Source organism: Oncorhynchus keta, unplaced genomic scaffold (assembly GCF_023373465.1).
Source record: "Oncorhynchus keta strain PuntledgeMale-10-30-2019 unplaced genomic scaffold, Oket_V2 Un_scaffold_25306_pilon_pilon, whole genome shotgun sequence".
Lineage (NCBI taxonomy): Eukaryota > Metazoa > Chordata > Actinopteri > Salmoniformes > Salmonidae > Oncorhynchus > Oncorhynchus keta.
Window position 1 is genome coordinate 35,816 of NW_026290885.1, and position 21,685 is coordinate 57,500.

The 21,685-nt window shown below is 48.7% G+C and overlaps 1 long non-coding RNA gene and 1 pseudogene across 1 annotated transcript; both read left to right on the top strand.

The window, feature by feature from the left end:
• The window catches only part of LOC127928257 (low-density lipoprotein receptor-related protein 3-like), a 55,487-nt pseudogene that overhangs the window by 31,028 nt on the left and 2,774 nt on the right, over nucleotides 1–21,685 (top strand).
• On the top strand, nucleotides 12,497–13,560 carry LOC127928260 (uncharacterized). The gene is made up of 3 exons (XR_008131112.1): nucleotides 12,497–12,550; nucleotides 12,881–13,078; nucleotides 13,145–13,560. It is a non-coding gene; the product is annotated as an uncharacterized LOC127928260 (long non-coding RNA).

Consider the following 21,685-nt stretch of genomic DNA (forward strand, 5'->3'; position numbering starts at 1 on the left):
ATTGTATTACTAGTAGTAGTATGTTTATAATGTATTATATTACTAGTAGTAGTGTGGTTTATAATGTATTGTATTACTAGTAGTAGTATGTTTTATAATGTGTTGTATTACTAGTAGTAGTATGTTTATAATGTATTGTATTACAAGTAGTAGTGTGTTTATAATGTATTGTATTACTAGTAGTAGTGTGTTTTATAATGTATTGTATTACTAGTAGTAGTATGTTTTATAATGTATTGTATTAAAAGTAGTAGTGTGTTTTATAATGTATGGTATTACTAGTAGTAGTATGTTTATAATGTGTTTTATTACTAGTAGTAGTATGTTTATAATGTATTGTATTACTAGTAGTAGTATGTTTTATAATGTGTTTTATAATGTATTGTATTACTAGTAGTAGTATGGTTTATAATGTGTTGTATTACTAGTAGTAGTGTGTTTTATAATGTATTGTATTACTAGTAGTAGTGTGTTTTATAATGTATTGTATTACTAGTAGTAGTATGTTTTATAATGTGTTTTATAATGTATTGTATTACTAGTAGTAGTATGTTTTATAATGTGTTGTATTACTAGTAGTAGTATGTTTATAATGTATTGTATTACTAGTAGTAGTATGGTTTATAATGTGTTTTATAATGTATTGTATTACTAGTAGTAGTATGGTTTATAATGTATTGTATTACTAGTAGTAGTATGTTTATAATGTATTGTATTACTAGTAGTAGTATGTTTTATAATGTGTTTTATAATGTATTGTATTACTAGTAGTAGTATGTTTTATAATGTATTGTATTACTAGTAGTAGTATGTTTATAATGTATTGTATTACTAGTAGTAGTATGTTTATAATGTGTTTTATAATGTATTGTATTACTAGTAGTAGTGTGTTTTATAATGTATTGTATTACTAGTAGTAGTATGTTTATAATGTATTGTATTACTAGTAGTAGTATGTTTATAATGTATTGTATTACTAGTAGTAGTATGTTTTATAATGTGTTGTATTACTAGTAGTAGTATGGTTTATAGTGTGTTTTATAATGTATTGTATTACTAGTAGTAGTATGGTTTATAATGTATTGTATTACTAGTAGTAGTATGTTTATAATGTATTGTATTACTAGTAGTAGTATGTTTTATAATGTGTTTTATAATGTGTTTTATAATGTATTGTATTACTAGTAGTAGTATGTTTTATAATGTATTGTATTACTAGTAGTAGTATGTTTATAATGTATTGTATTACTAGTAGTAGTATGTTTATAATGTGTTTTATAATGTATTGTATTACTAGTAGTAGTGTGTTTTATAATGTATTGTATTACTAGTAGTAGTATGTTTATAATGTATTGTATTACTACTAGTAGTATGTTTATAATGTATTGTATTACTAGTAGTAGTATGTTTATAATGTATTGTATTACTAGTAGTAGTATGTTTTATAATGTATTGTATTACTAGTAGTAGTATGTTTTATAATGTATTGTATTACTAGTAGTAGTATGTTTTATAATGTATTGTATTACTAGTAGTAGTATGTTTATAATGTATTGTATTACTAGTAGTAGTATGTTTTATAATGTATTGTATTACTAGTAGTAGTATGGTTTATAATATATTGTATTACTAGTAGTAGTATGTTTATAATGTGTTTCATTACTGTCTGTATTGTTTCAAGGTGATCACTGCTGCCCTGATTGGTTCTCTTGTCTGTGGCCTCCTCCTTGTCATCGCTCTGGGCTGTGCCTTCAAACTGTACTCCCTCCGGACAAGAGAGTACAGGTAGGAGGATTTCATCGACCTCTTGTTGTCCCTCCCTCCCTCCCTCCCTCCCTCCCTCCCTCCCTCCCTCCCTCCCTCCCTCCCTCCCTCCCTCCCTCCGATTGGATTTTGAGTTTATTAGCTCCCCCTATTAGCTCCCCCTATTAGCTCCCCCTTTAGCTCCCCTATTAGCTCCCCCTTTTAGCTCCCCCTATTAGCTCCCCTATTAGCTCCCCCTATTAGCTCCCCCTATTAGCTCCCCCTATTAGCTCCCCCTTGTTTGTAAAGCCGCCCAGTTCCCAGTCACTAATTATTCATCACTAAGTGAGAGAGAGAGAGAGAGAGAGAGACAGAGACAGAGAGAGAGAGAGAGAGAGAGAGAGAGAGAGAGAGAGAGAGAGAGAGAGAGAGAGAGAGAGAGAGAGAGAGAGAGAGAAATAGAGGGGACAAACAGCTTTAATCTGACCCCTGCTATGAATCGGGGCGGCAGGGTAGCCTAGTGGTTAGAGCGTTGGACTAGTAACCGAAAGGTTGCAAGCTCGAATCCCCGAGCTGACAAGGTACAAATCTGTCGTTCTGCCCCTGAACAGGCAGTTAACCCACTGTTCCTGAAAATAAGAATTTGTTCTTAACTGACTTGCCTAGTAAAATAAAGGTAAAATAAAAAAATCTAGCCCATTACTGCTCAGCTCCCATTTCCCGCGGGTGAGCTGTTAGCGTAGCGGTATGCTACTCTGCTGGTGCTATGCTGCTACTCTGCTGGTACTCTGCTGGTGCTATGCTGGTGCCCTACTAATCCAGACACTGTGTAAGTCCCTTCAACTCCTCTCAGCTCTGTGTGTGTACGCTGATCAGGCTTGGCCTGGTCCTGCAGTGTGGAACTGTAGAGAGGAGAGAGATGGTAGAGAGAGATGTGGTGGAAGTGGTGTATAATTAGTTAATTGTATCTGTCTGGCTCTGCACAGTCTGACCTGTCATGACTCACTATATCTGCTGATGTGTGAGATAGAGAGAGTTTGCGAGGAGAATACAAATTCCATCTAGACACTGTTGCCCTAGAAAACTATACATACCTTGGCCTAAACATCAGCGCCACAGGTAACTTCCACAAAGCTGTGAACGAGAGACAAGGCAAAAGGACATAAAATTCGACATCCCAATTAGGATCTGGCTACAAAATACTTGAATCAGTTATAAAACCCAGTCATAGAGCCCATTGCCCTTTATGGTTGTGAGGTCTGGGGTCCGCTCACCAACCAAGACTTTACAATATGGGACAAACACCAAAGTGAGACTCTGCAGAGTTCTGCAAAAATATCCTCCGTCTACAATGTAAAACACCAAATAATGCAGAGCAGAAAAGTACCGTTAAATTCTACAACCACCTAAAAGGAAGTGATTCCCAAACCTTCAACCTTCAACCTTCAAACCACAAAATGAGGTGGAAACTGAGCTGCACTTCCTAACCTCCTGCCCAATGTATGACCATATTAGAGAGACATATTTCCCCCAGATCACACAGATCCACAAAAAACTCCCATACCTACTGGGTGAAATTCCACAGTGTGACATCACAGCAGCAAGATTTGTGACCTGTTGCCACGAGAAAAGGGCAACCAGTGAAGAACAAACACCATTGTAAATACAACCCATATTTATGCTTATTTATTTTATCTTGTGTCCTTTAATTATTTGTACGTTGTGTGTATATATATATATATATATATATATATGTGTATATATATATATATATATATATATATATATATATATATATATATATATATATATATATATATATATATAATATGACATTTGTAATGTCTTTACTGTTTTGAAACTGTTGTATGTGTAATGTTTACTGTTAATTTTTGTTGTTTTTCACTTTATATATTCACTTTGTATGTTGTCTACCTCACTTGCTTTGGCAATGTTAACACATGTTTCCCATGCCAATAAAGCCCTTGAATTGAATTGAATTGAGAGAGAGGGAGAGAGGAGAGAGAGAGGAGAGAGAGAAAGAGAGGAGAGAGAGAGAGAGGAGAGAGAGAGAGGAGAGAGAGAGAGGAGAGAGAGAGAGGAGAGAGGGAGAGAGAGAGACAGAGACAGAGAGAGACAGAGACAGAGACAGAGACAGAGAGAGAGAGAGAGAGAGAGAGAGAGAGAGAGAGACAGAGACAGAGACAGAGAGACAGAGACAGAGACAGAGACACAGAGACAGAGAGAGAGGGGGAGAGAGACAGAGAGAGAGAGAGACAGATAGAGAGAGAGGACAGAGAGAGAGAGGGACAGAGAGAGGGAGAGAGGATGTTTTGTGGTTCTGTAATGATTTCCTATAATAGTGTTTTCCCAGGTTCAGTCCCTTAGAGGTTACAGTTATAGCATTTGTCCCAAATGACAACCTACTTTTGACCAGGGCCCATAGGCACTATTTAGGGAATAGGGTGCCATTTGGGATGCTGACGTATAAAGGTCAGAGGTCAAAAGGCTGTGCACCCGTTATCTTCCCCTGGGGTTTATTACTAATCTGTTGACAGAGAGGGAAGAGGAAGCGAGACATCCCACTATTCTTCTGGTTCATATACAGTCAGTGAACTAAGCAGACCAGACCTCAGCTGCTAATTCATTGGTGTCTATGGGAGAGCCCCTTAAGCAGACCAGACCCCAGCTGCTAATTCATTGGTGTCTATGGGAGAGCCCCTTAAGCAGACCAGACCCCAGCTGCTAATTCACTGGTGTCTATGGGAGAGCCCCTTAAGCAGACCAGACCCCAGCTGCTAATTCATTGGTGTCTATGGGAGAGCCCCTTAAGCAGACCAGACCCCAGCTGCTAATTCATTGGTGTCTATGGGAGAGCCCCTTAAAGCAGACCAGACCTCAGCTGCTAATTCATTGGTGTCTATGGGAGAGCCCCTTAAAGCAGACCAGACCCCAGCTGCTAATTCATTGAATTCATTGGTGTCTATGGGAGAGCCCCTTAAAGCAGACCAGACCCCAGCTGCTAATTCATTGGTGTCTATGGGAGAGCCCCTTAAAGCAGACCAGACCTCAGCTGCTAATTCATTGAATTCATTGGTGTCTATGGGAGAGCCCTTAAAGCAGACCAGACCCCAGCTGCTAATTCATTGGTGTCTATGGGAGAGCCCCTTAAAGCAGACCAGACCCCAGCTGCTAATTCATTGAATTCATTGGTGTCTATGGGAGAGCCCCTTAAAGCAGACCAGACCCCAGCTGCTAATTCATTGGTGTCTATGGGAGAGCCCCTTAAAGCAGACCAGACCCCAGCTGCTAATTCATTGAATTCATTGGTGTCTATGGGAGAGCCCCTTAAGCAGACCAGACCCCAGCTGCTAATTCATTGGTGTCTATGGGAGAGCCCCTTAAGCAGACCAGACCCCAGCTGCTAATTCATTGGTGTCTATGGGAGAGCCCCTTAAAGCAGACCAGACCCCAGCTGCTAGTTCATTGGTGTCTATGGGAGAGCCCCTTAAAGCAGACCAGACCCCAGCTGCTAGTTCATTGGTGTCTATGGGAGAGCCCCTTAAAGCAGACCAGACCCCAGCTGCTAGTTCATTGGTGTCTATGGGAGAGCCCCTTAAAGCAGACCAGACCCCAGCTGCTAATTCATTGGTGTCTATGGGAGAGCCCCTTTTTTTTTTTTTTTTTTATTTCACCTTTATTTAACCAGGTAGGCTAGTTGAGAACAAGTTCTCATTTGCAACTGCGACCTGGCCAAGATAAAGCATAGCAGTGTGAACAGACAACACAGAGTTACACATGGAGTAAACAATTAACTAGTCAATAACACAGTAGAAAAAAATGGGCAATCTATATACAATGTGTGCAAAAGGCATGAGGAGGTAGGCGAATAATACAATTTTGCAGATTAACACTGGAGTGATAAATGATCAGATGGGCATGTACAGGTAGAGATATTGGTGATATTGGTGTGCAAAAGAGCAGAAAAGTAAATAAATAAAAACAGTATAAAAACAGTATGGGAATGAGGCAGGTGAATAAGGGTGAGCTATTTACCTATAGACTATGTACAGCTGCAGCGATCGGTTAGCTGCTCGGATAGCTGATGTTTGAAGTTGGTGAGGGAGATAAAAGTCTCCAACTTCAGCGATTTTGCAATTCGTTCCAGTCACAGGCAGCAGAGTACTGGAACGAAAGGCGGCCAAATGAGGTGTTGGCTTTAGGGATGATCAGTGAGATACACCTGCTGGAGCGCGTGCTACGGATGGGTGTTGCCATCGTGACCAGTGAACTGAGATAAGGCGGAGCTTTACCTAGCATGGACTTGTAAATGACCTGGAGCCAGTGGGTCTGGCGACGAATATGTAGTGAGGGCCAGCCGACTAGAGCATACAAGTCGCAGTGGTGGGTGGTATAAGGTGCTTTAGTGACAAAACGGATGGCACTGTGATAGACTGCATCCAGTTTGCTGAGTAGAGTGTTGGAAGCCATTTTGTAGATGACATCGCCGAAGTCGAGGATCGGTAGGATAGTCAGTTTTACTAGGGTAAGCTTGGCAGCGTGAGTGAAGGAGGCTTTGTTGCGGAATAGAAAGCCGACTCTGGATTTGATTTTTGATTGGAGATGTTTGATGTGAGTCTGGAAGGAGAGTTTGCAGTCTAGCCAGACACCTAGGTACTTATAGATGTCCACATATTCAAGGTTGGAACCATCCAGGGTGGTGATGCTAGTCGGGCATGCAGGTGCAGGCAGCGATCGGTTGAAAAGCATGCATTTGGTTTTACTCGCGTTTAAGAGCAGTTGGAGGCCACGGAAGGAGTGCTGTATGGCATTGAAGCTCGTTTGGAGGTTTGATAGCACAGTGTCCAATGACGGGCCGAAAGTATATAGAATGGTGTCGTCTGCGTAGAGGTGGATCAGGGAATCGCCCGCAGCAAGAGCAACATCATTGATATATACAGAGAAAAGAGTCGGCCCGAGAATTGAACCCTGTGGCACCCCCATAGAGACTGCCAGAGGACCGGACAGCATGCCCTCTGATTTGACACACTGAACTCTGTCTGCAAAGTAATTGGTGAACCAGGCAAGGCAGTCATCCGAAAAACCGAGGCTGTTGAGTCTGCCGATAAGAATTTGGTGATTGACAGAGTCGAAAGCCTTGGCGAGGTCGATGAAGACGGCTGCACAGTACTGTCTTTTATCGATGGCGGTTATGATATCATTTAGTACCTTGAGTGTGGCTGAGGTGCACCCGTGACCGGCTCGGAAACCAGATTGCACAGCGGAGAAGGTACGGTGGGATTCGAGATGGTCAGTGACCTGTTTGTTGACTTGGCTTTCGAAGACCTTAGATAGGCAGGGCAGGATGGATATAGGTCTATAGCAGTTTGGGTCCAGGGTGTCTCCTCCTTTGAAGAGGGGATGACTGCGGCAGCTTTCAATCCTTGGGGATCTCAGACGATATGAAAGAGAGGTTGAACAGGCTGGTGATAGGGGTTGCGACAATGGCGGCAGATAGTTTCAGAAATAGCGGGTCCAGATTGTCAAGCCCAGCTGATTTGTACGGGTCCAGGTTTTGCAGCTCTTTCAGAACATCTGCTATCTGGATTTGGGTAAAGGAGAACCTGGAGAGGCTTGGGTGAGGAACTACGGGGGGCGGAGCTGTTGGCCGAGGTTGGAGTAGCCAGGCGGAAGGCATGGCCAGCCGTTGAGAAGTGCTTATTGAAGTTTTCGATAATCATGGATTTATCGGTGGAGACCGTGTTTCCTAGCCTCAGTGCAGTGGGCAGCTGAGAGGAGGTGCTCTTGTTCTCCATGGACTTCACAGTGTCCCAGAACTTTTTGGAGTTGGAGCTACAGGATGCAAACTTTTGCCTGAAGAAGCTGGCCTTAGCTTTCCTGACTGACTGCGTGTATTGGTTCCTGACTTCCCTGAACAGTTGCATATCACGGGGGCTATTCGATGCTATTGCAGTCCGCCACAGGATGTTTTTGTGCTGGTCGAGGGCAGTCAGGTCTGGGGTGAACCAAGGGCTGTATCTGTTCTTGGTTCTGCATTTTTGAACGGAGCATGCTTATCCAAAATGGTGAGGAAGTTACTTTTAAAGAATGACCAGGCATCCTCAACTGACGGGATGAGGTCAATGTCCTTCCAGGATACACGGGCCAGGTCGATTAGAAAGGCCTGCTCACAGAAGTGTTTTAGGGAGCGTTTGACAGTGATGAGGGTGGTCGTTTGACTGCGGCTCCGTGGCGGATACAGGCGATGAGGCAGTGATCGCTGAGATCCTGGTTGAAGACAGCGGAGGTATATTTGGAGGGCCAGTTGGTCAGGATGACGTCTATGAGGGTGCCCTTGTTTACAGAGTTAGGGTTGTACCTGGTGGGTTCCTTGATGATTTGCGTGAGATTGAGGGCATCTAGCTTAGATTGTAGGACTGCCGGGGTGTTAAGCATATCCCAGTTTAGGTCACCTAACAGGACAAACTCTGAAGCTAGATGGGGGCGATCAATTCACAAATGGTGTCCAGGGCACAGCTGGGAGCTGACGGGGGTCGGTAGCAGGCGGCAACAGTGAGAGACTTGTTTCTGGAGAGAGTAATTTTCAAAATTAGTAGTTCAAACTGTTTGGGTATGGACCTGGAAAGTATGACATTACTTTGCAGGCTATCTCTGCAGTAGACTGCGACTCCGCCCCCTTTGGCAGTTCTATCTTGACGGAAGATGTTATAGTTGGGTATGGAAATCTCTGAATTTTTGGTGGCCTTCCTGAGCCAGGATTCAGACACGGCAAGGACATCAGGGTTAGCAGAGTGTGCTAAAGCAGTGAGTAAAACAAACTTAGGGAGGAGGCTTCTGATGTTGACATGCATAAAACCAAGACTTTTTCGATCACAGAAGTCAACAAATGAGGGTACCTGGGGACATGCAGGGCCTGGGTTTACCTCCACATCACCCGCGGAACAGAGAAGGAGTAGTATGAGGGTGCGGCTAAAGGCTATCAAAACTGGTCGCCTAGAGCGTTGGGGGCAGAGGATAAGAGGAGCAGGTTTCTGGGCATGGTAGAATATATTCAGGGCATAATGCGCAGACAGGGGTATGGTGGGGTGCGGGTACAGCGGAGGTAAGCCCAGGCACTGGGTGATGATGAGAGAGGTTGTATCTCTGGACATGCTGGTTGTAATGGGTGAGGTCACCGCATGTGTGGGGGGTGGGACAAAGGAGGTAACAGGGGTATGCAGAGTGGATCTAGGGGCTCCATTGTGAACTAAAACAATGATAACTAACCTGAACAACAGTATACAAGGCATATTGACATTTGGGAGAGACATACAGCGAGGTATACAGTAATCACAGGTGTTGAATTGGGAAAGCTAGCTAAAAACAGTAGGCGAGGCTAATCAGCTAGCACAACAAACAGCAGGTAAAATGGCGTTGACTAGGCAACTGGGTCGACAGATAAAACAAACAAGCAGAATGGAGTACCGTGATTAATGGACAGTCCAGCGTGCGTCAGCTATGTAGCCAAGAGATCAGTGTCCAGGGGGCAGCGGTGGATGGGCAGGAAGCTGGGCTGGCGAGTGTTATCCAGGTTTAAAAAAAAAACTAACAATGACTAAATAGCTTGTAGCTAGTTAGCTGGTTAGCGTCTGGAGGTTCTTGAGTGTGTCATAAAAATAAAATAAAAATTAAAGGTGATAGCGATTCCGTATCACAGTGGGTGATGCAGGTTTCCGGAAGGTATAAACAAAAAATAAAAATCAAAGAGAGATAGAAAGTAAATGGGTTCAGAGTGTTTAGAACGCAGTGAGCCAGATGGTTAGCAGGCCTGTGCTAACAAGCTAACAGTTCGTAGGCCCGGGCTAGACAAGCTAACCGTTAGCAGGCCGAATTAGCAAGCAGGGAGATAGCGAGGGCTAGAGAGCTAACCTTTGGGGGACGTCGCGATGGGGTGAGTCTGTTTATTCCTCTTCTTGCGGTGACATCGACAGACCGGTTGTGGGCCCGGGTAATTGTAGCCCAGGATTATGCTACAGGAGCTCTAATGCGCTGGGTGAGCTGGAGACACAGCGTTTCAGAAAGCTCGCGGGCCTTGGCCAGCAGATGGATCTTTGGCGATGTCGCAACGAAAAAGCCTGTTGAAACCACCTCGGACGATTATGTCGGCGGACCAGTCGTGATGGATCGGCGGGGCTCCGTGTCGGCAGTAAAGGGTCCAGGCCAATTGGCAAAAGAGGTATTGTTGGGCCTCTTCGGCTAGTCGGGAGATGGGCTTAGCTCAAGGCTAACTGTAGCTTGTTTTGGGACAGAGACGTTAGCCAGGAGTAGCCACTCGGATTGCAGCTAGCTAGTTGCGATGATCCGGTGTAAAGGTTCAGAGCTTGCGGTAGGAATCCGGAGATGTGGTAGAGAAAGAGCAGTCTGATATGCTCTGGGTTGATGTCGCTGGTGTCCTAGTTAGCTTTGAAGACCGCTAGCAATGGCTAACTGAGTAGTAGCTAGTTAGCTGGCTAGCTTCTGACGGTTCTAAAGTAAAGTATAGAAAAAGCAGATCCGTACCACATTGGGTGATGCGGGTTGCAGGAGAGTATATTCAGCTCTAGTTTGAAAGTGAGATTAAAATATGTACGAAATATATACAGAAAAAAAAAAAAACGAAAAAAAAAAAAAAAAAAAAAAAAAAAAAAAACTATATTTACACTAGACAGGACGGGACAAGACAAAACACACGTCCGATTGCTACGCCATCTTGGATTACATGAAGCAGACCAGACCCCAGCTGCTAGTTCATTGGTGTCTATGGGAGAGCCCCTTAAAGCAGACCAGACCCCAGCTGCTAATTCATTGGTGTCTATGGGAGAGCCCCTTAAAGCAGACCAGAACAGATCTTCTTTATTCATTTTTTAAACAGCCTGAGTGGGACATCTTCATTCATCCACCATCTTTGATATTGATTGACTGTCACCCCTTTAGTGAAGGATGTGAAGCTAGAATACCAAATCAAATGTATTTATTTTATTTATTTAACCAGGCAAGTCAGTTAAAAACAAATTCTTATTTTCAATGACGGCCTAGGAACAGTGGGTTAACTGTCTGTTCAGGGGCAGAACGACAGATTTGTACCTTGTCAGCTCGGGGTTTGAACTCGTAACCTTCCGGTTACGAGCCCAACGCTCTAACCACTAGGCTACCCTGCCACCCTTCTTACAACAGCTGATATCTCAAAGTGCTGTACAGAAACACAGCCTAAAACCCCAAACAGCAAGCAATGCAGGTGTAGAAGCACGGTGGCTAGGAAAACTCCCTAGAAAGGCCAAAACCTTAGGAAGAAACCTAGAGAGGAACCAGGCTATGTGGGGTGGCCAGTCCTCTTCTGGCTGTGCCGGGTGGAGATTATAACAGAACATGGCCAAGATGTTCAAATGTTCATAGATGACCAGCAGGGTCAAATAATACTAATCACAGGCAGAACAGTTGAAACTGGACAGCATGGCCAGGTGGACCGGGGACAGCAACGAGTCATCATGTCAGGTAGTCCTGGGGCATGGTCCTAGGGCTCAGGTCCTCCGAGAGAGAAAGAGAGAAAGAAAGAAAGAGAAAGAGAGAATTAGAGAGAGCATATTTAAATTCACACGGGACACCGGATAGGACAGGAGAAGTAATCCAGATATAACAAACTGACCCTAGCCCCTGCAGCATAAATACTGGAGGCTGAGACAGGAGAATTACTCCAGATATAACAAACTGACCCTAGCCCCCGACACATAAACTACTGCAGCATAAATACTGGAGGCTGAGACACGTGGGGTCAGGAGACACACTCATATCTCTCTCTCTCTCTCTCCTCTCTCTCCCACTCTCTCTCCCTCTCTCTCTCTCTCTCTCTCTCTCTCTCTCTCTCTCACTCTCTCTCTCCCTCTCTCACTCACTCTCTCTCTCTCTCCTAAGAGCATTTGAGACCCAGATGACCCGTCTGGAGGCGGAGTTTGTTCAGAGAGAGGCTCCGCCCTCCTATGGTCAGCTGATCGCCCAGGGCCTCATCCCTCCGGTGGAGGACTTCCCTGTGTACAACCCCACTCAGGTAACGTCTGGTTTCACTGCTACAGTCTCTGTATTATAGATACATTATCATTACAACCCCACTCAGGTAACGTCTGGTTTCACTGCTACAGTCTCTGTATTATAGATACATTATCATTACAACCCCACTCAGGTAACGTCTGGTTTCACTGCTACAGTCTCTGTATTATAGATACATTATCATTACAACCCCACTCAGGTAACGTCTGGTTTCACTGCTACAGTCTCTGTATTATAGATACATTATCATTACAACCCCACTCAGGTAACGTCTGGTTTCACTGCTACAGTCTCTGTATTATAGATACATTATCATTACAACCCCACTCAGGTAACGTCTGGTTTCACTGCTACAGTCTCTGTATTATAGATACATTATCATTACAACCCCACTCAGGTAACGTCTGGTTTCACTGCTACAGTCTCTGTATTATAGATACATTATCATTACAACCCCACTCAGGTAACGTCTGGTTTCACTGCTACAGTCTCTGTATCATAGATACATTATCATTACAACCCCACTCAGGTAACGTCTGGTTTCACTGCTACAGTCTCTGTATTATAGATACATTATCATTACAACCCCACTCAGGTAACGTCTGGTTTCACTGCTACAGTCTCTGTATTATAGATACATTATCATTACAACCCCAGTCAGGTAATGTCTGGTTTCACTGCTACAGTCTCCCTATTATAGATACATTATCATTACAACCCCACTCAGGTAACGTCTGGTTTCACTGCTACAGTCTCTGTAGTATAGATACATTATCATTACAACCCCACTCAGGTAACGTCTGGTTTCACTGCTACAGTCTCTGTATTATAGATACATTATCATTACAACCCCACTCAGGTAACGTCTGGTTTCACTGCTACAGTCTCTGTATTATAGATACATTATCATTACAACCCCACTCAGGTAACGTCTGGTTTCACTGCTACAGTCTCTGTATTATAGATACATTATCATTACAACCCCACTCAGGTAACGTCTGGTTTCACTGCTACAGTCTCTGTATTATAGATACATTATCATTACAACCCCAGTCAGGTAATGTCTGGTTTCACTGCTACAGTCTCTGTATTATAGATACATTATCATTACAACCCCACTCAGGTAACGTCTGGTTTCACTGCTACAGTCTCTGTATTATAGATACATTATCATTACAACCCCACTCAGGTAACGTCTGGTTTCACTGCTACAGTCTCTGTATTATAGATACATTATCATTACAACCCCACTCAGGTAACGTCTGGTTTCACTGATACAGTCTCTGTATTATAGATACATTATCATTACAACCCCACTCAGGTAACGTCTGGTTTCACTGCTACAGTCTCTGTATTATAGATACATTATCATTACAACCCCACTCAGGTAACGTCTGGTTTCACTGCTACAGTCTCTGTATTATAGATACATTATCATTACAACCCCACTCAGGTAACGTCTGGTTTCACTGCTACAGTCTCTGTATTATAGATACATTATCATTACAACCCCACTCAGGTAACGTCTGGTTTCACTGCTACAGTCTCTGTATTATAGATACATTATCATTACAACCCCACTCAGGTAACGTCTGGTTTCACTGCTACAGTCTCTGTATTATAGATACATTATCATTACAACCCCACTCAGGTAACGTCTGGTTTCACTGCTACAGTCTCTGTATTATAGATACATTATCATTACAACCCCACTCAGGTAACGTCTGGTTTCACTGCTACAGTCTGTATTATAGAAAGTTGACACCACAGACTCAGGTAGTGGACTGTCCCTGTTGTAAAGTTGACACCACAGACTGTAGAGGATGTCCCTGTTGTAAAGTTGTTTCACCACAGACTGTAGAGGATGTCCCTGTTGTAAAGTTGACACCACAGACTGTAGTGGATGTCCCTGTTGTAAAGTTGGTTTCACTGCACAGTCTCTAGATTATAGTCCCTGTTGTAAAGTTGACACCACAGACTCATTACAGTGGATGTCCCTGTTGTAAAGTTGACACCACAGACTGTAGTATTATATCCCTGTTATAAATTGACACCACAGACTGTAGTGGATATCCCTACTGCAGTTGTAAAGTTGACACCACAGACTGTAGTGGATATCCCTGTTGTAAAGTTGACACCACAGACTGTAGTGGATGTCCCTGGTAAAGTCTTTTCACCACAGACTAGATACATTATCATTACAACCCCACTCAGGTAACGTCTGGTTTCACTGCAGTGGATATCCCTATTTACAGTTGACACCACAGTTTCACTGTAGTGTATATTCTCTGGTTTCACTGTAACGTCTGGATGTCTCCTGTTGTAAACATTGACACCACAGACTGTAGTGGATGTCCCTGTTGTAAAGTTGACACCACAGACTGTAGTGGATACATTATCTGTAGCGTATCCCTGTTGTAAAGTTGACACCACAGACTGTAGTGGATATCCCTGTTGTAAAGTTGACACCACAGACTGTAGTGGATGTCCCTGTTGTAAAGTTGACACCACAGACTGTAGTGGATGTCCCTGTTGTAAAGTTGACACCACAGACTGTAGTGGATATCCCTGTTGTAAAGTTGACACCACAGACTGTAGTGGATATCCCTGTTGTAAAGTTGACACCACAGACTGTAGTGGATATCCCTGTTGTAAAGTTTACACCACAGACTGTAGTGGATATCCCTGTTGTAAAGTTGACACCACAGACTGTAGTGGATATCCCTGAGATGACACCACTGCAGAGGTTGATATCCCTGTTGTAAAGTTGACACCACAGACTGTAGTGGATATCCCTGTTGTAAAGTAGTGGATGTCCTGTTGTAAAGTTACACCACAGACTGTAGTGGATATCCCTGTTGTAAAGTTGACACCACAGACTGTAGTGGATATCCCTGTTGTAAAGTTGACACCACAGACTGTAGTGGATGTCCCTGTTGTAAAGTTGACACCACAGACTGTAGTGGATATCCCTGTTGTAAAGTTTACACCACAGACTGTAGTGGATATCCCTGTTGTAAAGTTTACACCACAGACTGTAGTGGATATTCCTGTTGTTTGACACCACAGACTGTAGTTGATGTCCCTGTTGTAAAGTTTACACCACAGACTAGCAGAGATCTGGGTGGATATCCCTGTTGTAAAGTTTACCACAGACTGTAGTGGAGACTTTACCACGGATGTAGTTGATGTCCCTGTTGTAAAGTTTACACCACAGACTGTAGCAGAGATCTGGGTGGATATCCCTGTTGTAAAGTTGACACCACAGACTGTAGTGGATATCCCTGTTGTAAAGTTGACACAACAGACTGTCGCAGAGATCTGGGTGGATATCCCTGTTGTAAAGTTGACACAACAGACTGCAGAGATCTGGGTTGATATCCCTGTTGTAAAGTTTACACCACAGACTGTAGAGGATATCCCTGTTGTAAAGTTGACACCACAGACTGTAGTGAATGTCCCTGTTGTAAAGTTGACACCACAGACTGTGCAGAGATCTGTTGATATCCCTGTTGTAAAGTTGACACCACAGACTGTAGTGGATATCCCTGTTGTAAAGTTGACACCACAGACTGTAGTGGATATCCCTGTTGTAAAGTTGACACCACAGACTGTAGTGGATATCCCTGTTGTAAAGTTGACACCACAGACTGTAGTGGATGTCCCTGTTGTAAAGTTGACACCACAGACTGTAGTGGATATCCCTGTTGTAAAGTTTACACCACAGACTGTAGTGGATATCCCTGTTGTAAAGTTTACACCACAGACTGTAGTGGATATTCCTGTTGTAAAGTTGACACCACAGACTGTAGTTGATGTCCCTGTTGTAAAGTTTACACCACAGACTGTAGCACCACAGATCTGGGTGGATATCCCTGTTGTAAAGTTTACACCACAGACTGTAGATCTGGATGTCCCTGTTGTAAAGTTTACACCACAGACTGTAGTTGATGTCCCTGTTGTAAAGTTTACACCACAGACTGTAGCAGAGATCTGGGTGGATATCCCTGTTGTAAAGTTGACACCACAGACTGTAGTGGATATCCCTGTTGTAAAGTTGACACAACAGACTGTAGCAGAGATCTGGGTGGATATCCCTGTTGTAAAGTTGACACAACAGACTGTAGTTGATATCCCTGTTGTAAAGTTTACACCACAGACTGTAGGTGGATATCCCTGTTGTAAAGTTGACACCACAGACTGTAGTGAATGTCCCTGTTGTAAAGTTGACACCACAGACTGTAGCAGAGATCTGGGTGGATGTCCCTGTTGTAAAGTTGACACCACAGACTGTAGTGGATATCCCTGTTGTAAAGTTGACACCACAGACTGTTGTGGATATCCCTGTTGTAAAGTTGACACCACAGACTGTAGAGGATATCCCTGTTGTAAAGTTGACACCACAGACTGTAGTGGATGTCCCTGTTGTAAAGTTTACACCACAGACTGTAGCAGAGATCTGGGTCGATATCCCTGTTGTAAAGTTGACACCACAGACTGTAGTGGATATCCCTGTTGTAAAGTTTACACCACAGACTGTAGTGGATATTCCTGTTGTAAAGTTTACACCACAGACTGTAGTGGATGTCCCTGTTGTAAAGTTGACACCACAGACTGTAGTGGATGTCCCTGTTGTAAAGTTGACACCACAGACTGTAGTGGATGTCCCTGTTGTAAAGTTGACACCACAGACTGTAGTGGATGTCCATGTTGTAAAGTTGACACCACAGACTGTAGTGGATGTCCCTGTTGTAAAGTTTACACCACAGACTGTAGTGGATATCCCTGTTGTAAAGTTGACACCACAGACTGTAGTGGATATCTCTGTTGTAAAGTTGACACCACAGACTGTAGTGGATATCCCTGTTGTAAAGTTTACACCACAGACTGTAGTGGATATCCCTGTTGTAAAGTTGACACCACAGACTGATATCCCTGTAGACACCACAGACTGATATCCCTGTTGTAAAGTTGACACCACAGACTGTAGTGGATATCCCTGTTGTAAAGTTGACACCACAGACTGTAGTGGATATCCCTGTTGTAAAGTTGACACCACAGACTGTAGTGGATATCCCTGTTGTAAAGTTTACACCACAGACTGTAGTGGATGTCCCTGTTGTAAAGTTGACACCACAGACTGTAGTGGATATTCCCTGTTGTAAAGTTGACACCACAGACTGTAGCTCGTAGCAGCTGGGTTCTGTTCTGCCTGTGTTCTGATGGTGTGAATATCTAATACTGTAGCTACTCTCTTGGTTAAGATCTATTTCTGACGGGAGAGATCTGAGTGTTACCATGACAACGGGTTAACAAATGATTGACAGATTTGATGGTCTTGCTGACGAACCTCCTCCCTCCCTCCTCCCTCCCTCTCTACCTCCCCCCCTCCCTCCCTCCCTCCCTCCCTCTCTACCTCCCTTCTCTCCCTCCCTCCCTCCTCCCTCCCCCTACCCTCTCTCCCTCCTCCCTCTCTCCTCCCTCCCTCCCTCCCTCTCTCCCTCCCCTCTCTCCCTCCCTCCCTCTCTCCTCTCTCCCTCCCTCCCTCCCTCCCTACCTCCTCCCCTCTCTCCCTCCCTCCCTCTCTCCCTCCCTACCTCCCTCTCTCCCTACCTCCTCTCCCTCCCTCCCTCTCCTCTCTCCCTCCCTCCCTCCCTCCCTCCTCCTCCCTCCCTACCTCCTCTCCTCTCTCCCTCCCTCCCTCCCTCTCTCCTCCCTACCTCCTCTCTCTACCTCCTCTCCCTCCCCTCCCTCCCTCCTCCTCCTCCCTCCCTCCCTCCTCCCTCCCTCCCTCCTCCTCCCTCCCTCCCCTACCTCCTCTCCCTCCTCCCTCCCTCCCTACCTCCCCTCCCTCCCTCCCCTACCTCCTCTCCCTCCCTCCCTCCCCTCCACCCTACCTCCTCTCCTCCTACCTCCTCTCCTCCCTCCTCCCTCCTCCCTCCCTCCCTCCTCCCCTCCCTCCCTCCTCCCTCCCTCCCTCCCTCCACCCTACCTCCTCTCCCCCCTACCTCCTCTCCTCCTCCCTCCCCTCCCTCCCTCCCTCCCTCCCTCCCTCCCTCCCTCCCTCCCTCCCTCCTCTCTCCCTCCCCTCCCTCCCTCCCTCCCTCCCTCCCCCCCACTACCTCCTCTCCCTCCTCCCCTCCCTCCCTCCCTCTCTCCCCTCCTCCCTCCCCCCCTACCTCCTCTCCTCTCTCCTCCTCCCTCCCTCCCTCCCTCCCTCCCCCTCCCTCCTCCCTCCCTACCTCCTCTCTCTCCCTACCTCCTCTCCCTCCCCTCCCTCCCCTCCCCTCCCTCCCTCCTCCCTCCCTCCCTCCTCCCTCCCTCCCCTCCCTCCCTCCCTCCCTAACCTCCTCTTCCCTCCCTCTCTCCCTCCCTCCCCTCTCTCCCTCCCTACCTCCTCTCTCTCCCTACCTCCTCTCCCTCCCCTCCCTCCCTCTCTCCCTCTCTCCCTCCCTCCTCCCTCCCTCCCTACCTCCTCTCCCTCTCTCCCTCCCTCCCTCTCTCCTCCCTACCTCCTGTCTCTCCCTACCTCCTCTCCCTCCCCTCCCTCCCTCCCTCCTCTCTCTCCCTACCTCCTCTCCCCTCCCCTCCCTCCCTCCCTCCCTCCCTCCTCTCTCCCTCCCTCCCTCCCTCCCTCCCTCCCTCCCTCCCTACCTCCTCTCCCTCCTCCTCTCTCCCTCCCTCCCTCTCTCCCTCCTACCTCCTCTCTCTCCCTACCTCCTCTCCCTCCTCCCTCCCTCTCTCCCTCTCTCCCTCCCTCCCTCCCTCCCACCTCCTCTCCCTCTCTCCCTCCCTCCCTCTCTCCCTCCCTACCTCCTGTCTCTCCCTACCTCCTCTCCCTCCCCTCCCTCCCTCCTCCCTCCCCTACCTCCTCTCCCTCCTCCCTCCCTACCTCCCCTCCCTCCCTCCCCTACCTCCTCTCCCTCCTCCTCCCTCCCTCCCCTACCTCTCTCTCCCTCCCTACCTCCTCTCCTCCCTCCCTCCCTCCCTCCCTCCTCTCTCCCTCCCTCCCTCTCTCCCTCCCTCTCTCCCTCCCTCTCTCCCTCCCTCCCTCCCTCTCTCCCTCCCTCCCCCTACCTCCTCTCCTCTCTCCCTCCCTCCCTCCCTCCCTCCCTCCTCTCTCTCCTACCTCCTCTCCCTCCCCTCCCCCTCCCCTCCCTCCCTCCCTCCCTCCCTCCCTCCTCTCCCTCCCTCCCTCCCTCCCCTACCTCCCTCCCTCACCTCCTCTCCTCCCTCCCTCCTCCTCCCTCCCTCCCTCCCTCCCCTACCTCCCCTACCTCCTCTCCCTCCCTCCCTCCCTCCCCTTCCTCCTCTCCTCCCTCCCTCCCTCCCTCCCTCCCTCTCTCTCTCTCTCTCTCTCTCTCCCTCCCTCCCTCCCTCTCTCCCTCCCTCCCTCCCTCCCTCTCTCCCTCCCTCCCTCCCTCCCTCCCTCCCTCCCTCCCTCCCTCCCTCTCTCCCCTCCCTCCCTCTCTCCCTCCCTCCCTCCCTCCCTCCCTACCTCCTCTCCCTCCCTCCCTCCCTCCTCCCTCCTCTCCCTCCCTCCCTCCCTCCCCTACCTCCCCTCCCTCACCTCCTCTCCCTCCCTCCTCCCTCCCTCCCCTACCTCCTCTCCCTCCCTCCCTCCCCTTCCTCCTCTCCCTCCCTCCCTCCCCTCCCTCTCTCTCTCTCTCTCTCTCTCTCTCTCTCTCTCTCCCTCCCTCCCTCCCTCTCCCTCCCTCCCTCCCTCCCTCCCTCCCTCCCTCCCTCCCTCCCTCTCTCCCTCCCTCCCTCCCTCCCTCCCTCCCTCCCTCCCTCCCTCCCTCCCTCCTCCCTCCCTCCCTCTCTCCCTCCCTCCTCTCCCCCCTCCCTCCCTCCCTCCCTCCCTCCCTCTCTCCCTCCCTCCCTCCCTCCCCCTCCCTCCCTCTCTCCCTCCCTCCCTCCCTCCCCTCCCTACCTCTCTCTCCCTCCCTCTCTCCCTCCCTCCCTCTCTCCCTCTCTCCCTCCCTCCCTCCCTCCCTACCTCCTCTCCCTCTCTCCCTCCCTCCCTCTCTCCCTCCCTACCTCCTCTCTCTCCCTACCTCCTCTCCCTCCCCTCCCTCCCTCTCTCCCTCTCTCCCCCTCCCTCCCTCCTCCCTCCCTCCCTACCTCCTCTCCCTCTCTCCCTCCCTCCCTCCCTCTCTCCCTCCCTACCTCCTCTCTCTCCCTACCTCCTCTCCCTCCTCCCTCCCTCCTCCCTCCCCTCCCTCCCTCCCTCCCTCCCCTACCTCCTCTCCCTCCCTCCCTCCCTCCCCTACCTCCTCCCTCCCTCCCTACCTCCTCTCCCTCCCTCCCTCCCTCCACCCCTACCTCCTCTCCCTCCTACCTCCTCTCCTCCCTCCCTCCCTCCCTCCCTCCCTCCCTCCCTCCCTCCCTCCCTCCCTCCCACCCCTACCTCCCACCCCTACCTCTCTCCTCCCTACCTCCTCCCTCCCTCCCTCCCTCCCTCCCTCCCTCCCTCTCTCCCTCCCTCCCTCCCTCCCTCCCTCCCTCCCTCCCTCCCTCCCTCCCTCCCTCCCTCCCTCCCCCCACCTCCTCTCCCTCCCTACCTCCTCCCTCCCTCCCTCCCCTCCCTCTCTCCCTCCCTCCCTCCCCCCTACCTCCTCTCCCTCTCTCCCTCCCTCCTCCCTCCCTCCCCCCTCCCTCCCTCCCTCCCTACCTCCTCTCTCTCCCTACCTCCTCTCCCTCCCCTCCCTCCCTCCCTCCCTCCCTCCCCTACCTCCTCTCTCTCCCTACCTCCTCTCCCTCCCCTCCCTCCCTCCCTCCCTCCCTCCCTCCCTCTCTCCCTCCCTCCCTCCCTCCCTCCCTCCCCTCCCTACCTCCTCTCCCTCCCTCCCTCTCTCCCTCCCTCCCTCTCTCCCTCCCTACCTGGATACCTCCTCTCCCTCCCCTCCCTCCCTCTCTCCTCTCTCCCTCCCTCCCTCCCTCCCTACCTCCTCTCCCTCTCTCCCTCCCTCCCTCTCTCCCTCCCTACCTCCTGTCTCTCCCCTACCTCCTCTCCCTCCCCTCCCTCCCTCCCTCCTCTCTCTCCCTACCTCCTCTCCCTCCCCTCCCTCCCTCCCTCCCTCCCTCCCTCCCTCTCTCCCTCCCTCCCTCCCTCCCTCCCCCCTACCCCTCCTCTCCCTCCCTCCCTCTCTCCCTCCCTCCCTCCCTCTCTCCCTCCTACCTCCTCTCTCTCCCTACCTCCTCTCCCTCCCCTCCCTCCCTCTCTCCCTCTCTCCCTCCCTCCCTCCCCTCCCCTACCTCCTCTCCCTCTCTCCCTCCCTCCCTCTCTCCTCCCTACCTCCTGTCTCTCCCTACCTCCCTCCCTCCCTCCCTCCCTCCCTCCCTCCCCTACCTCCCTCCCCCCTCCCTCCCCTACCTCCCCTCCCTCCCTCTACCTCCCTCCCCTCCCTCCCTCCCTCCCTCCCTCCCTCCCTCCCCCTACCTCCTCTCCTCTCCCTACCTCCCTCTCCTCCCTCCCTCCCTCCCTCCCTCCCTCTCTCCCTCCCTCCCCTCTCTCCCTCCCTCTCTCCCTACCTCCTCTCCCTCCCCTCCCTCCCTCTCTCCCTCTCCTCCCTCCCTCCCTCCTACCTCCTCTCCCTCTCTCCCTCCCTCCCTCTCTCCCTCCCTACCTCCTGTCTCTCCCTACCTCCTCTCCCTCCCCTCCCTCCCTCCCTCCCTCCCTACCTCCTCTCCTCCCTCCCTCCCCTACCTCCCCTCCCTCCCTCCCTACCTCCTCTCCCTCCCTCCCCTACCTCCCCTCCCTCCCTCCCTACCTCCTCTCCCTCCCTCCCTCCCTCCCCTCCCTCCCTCCCCTACCTCCTCTCCCTCCCTACCTCCTCTCCTCCCTCCCTCCCTCCCTCCC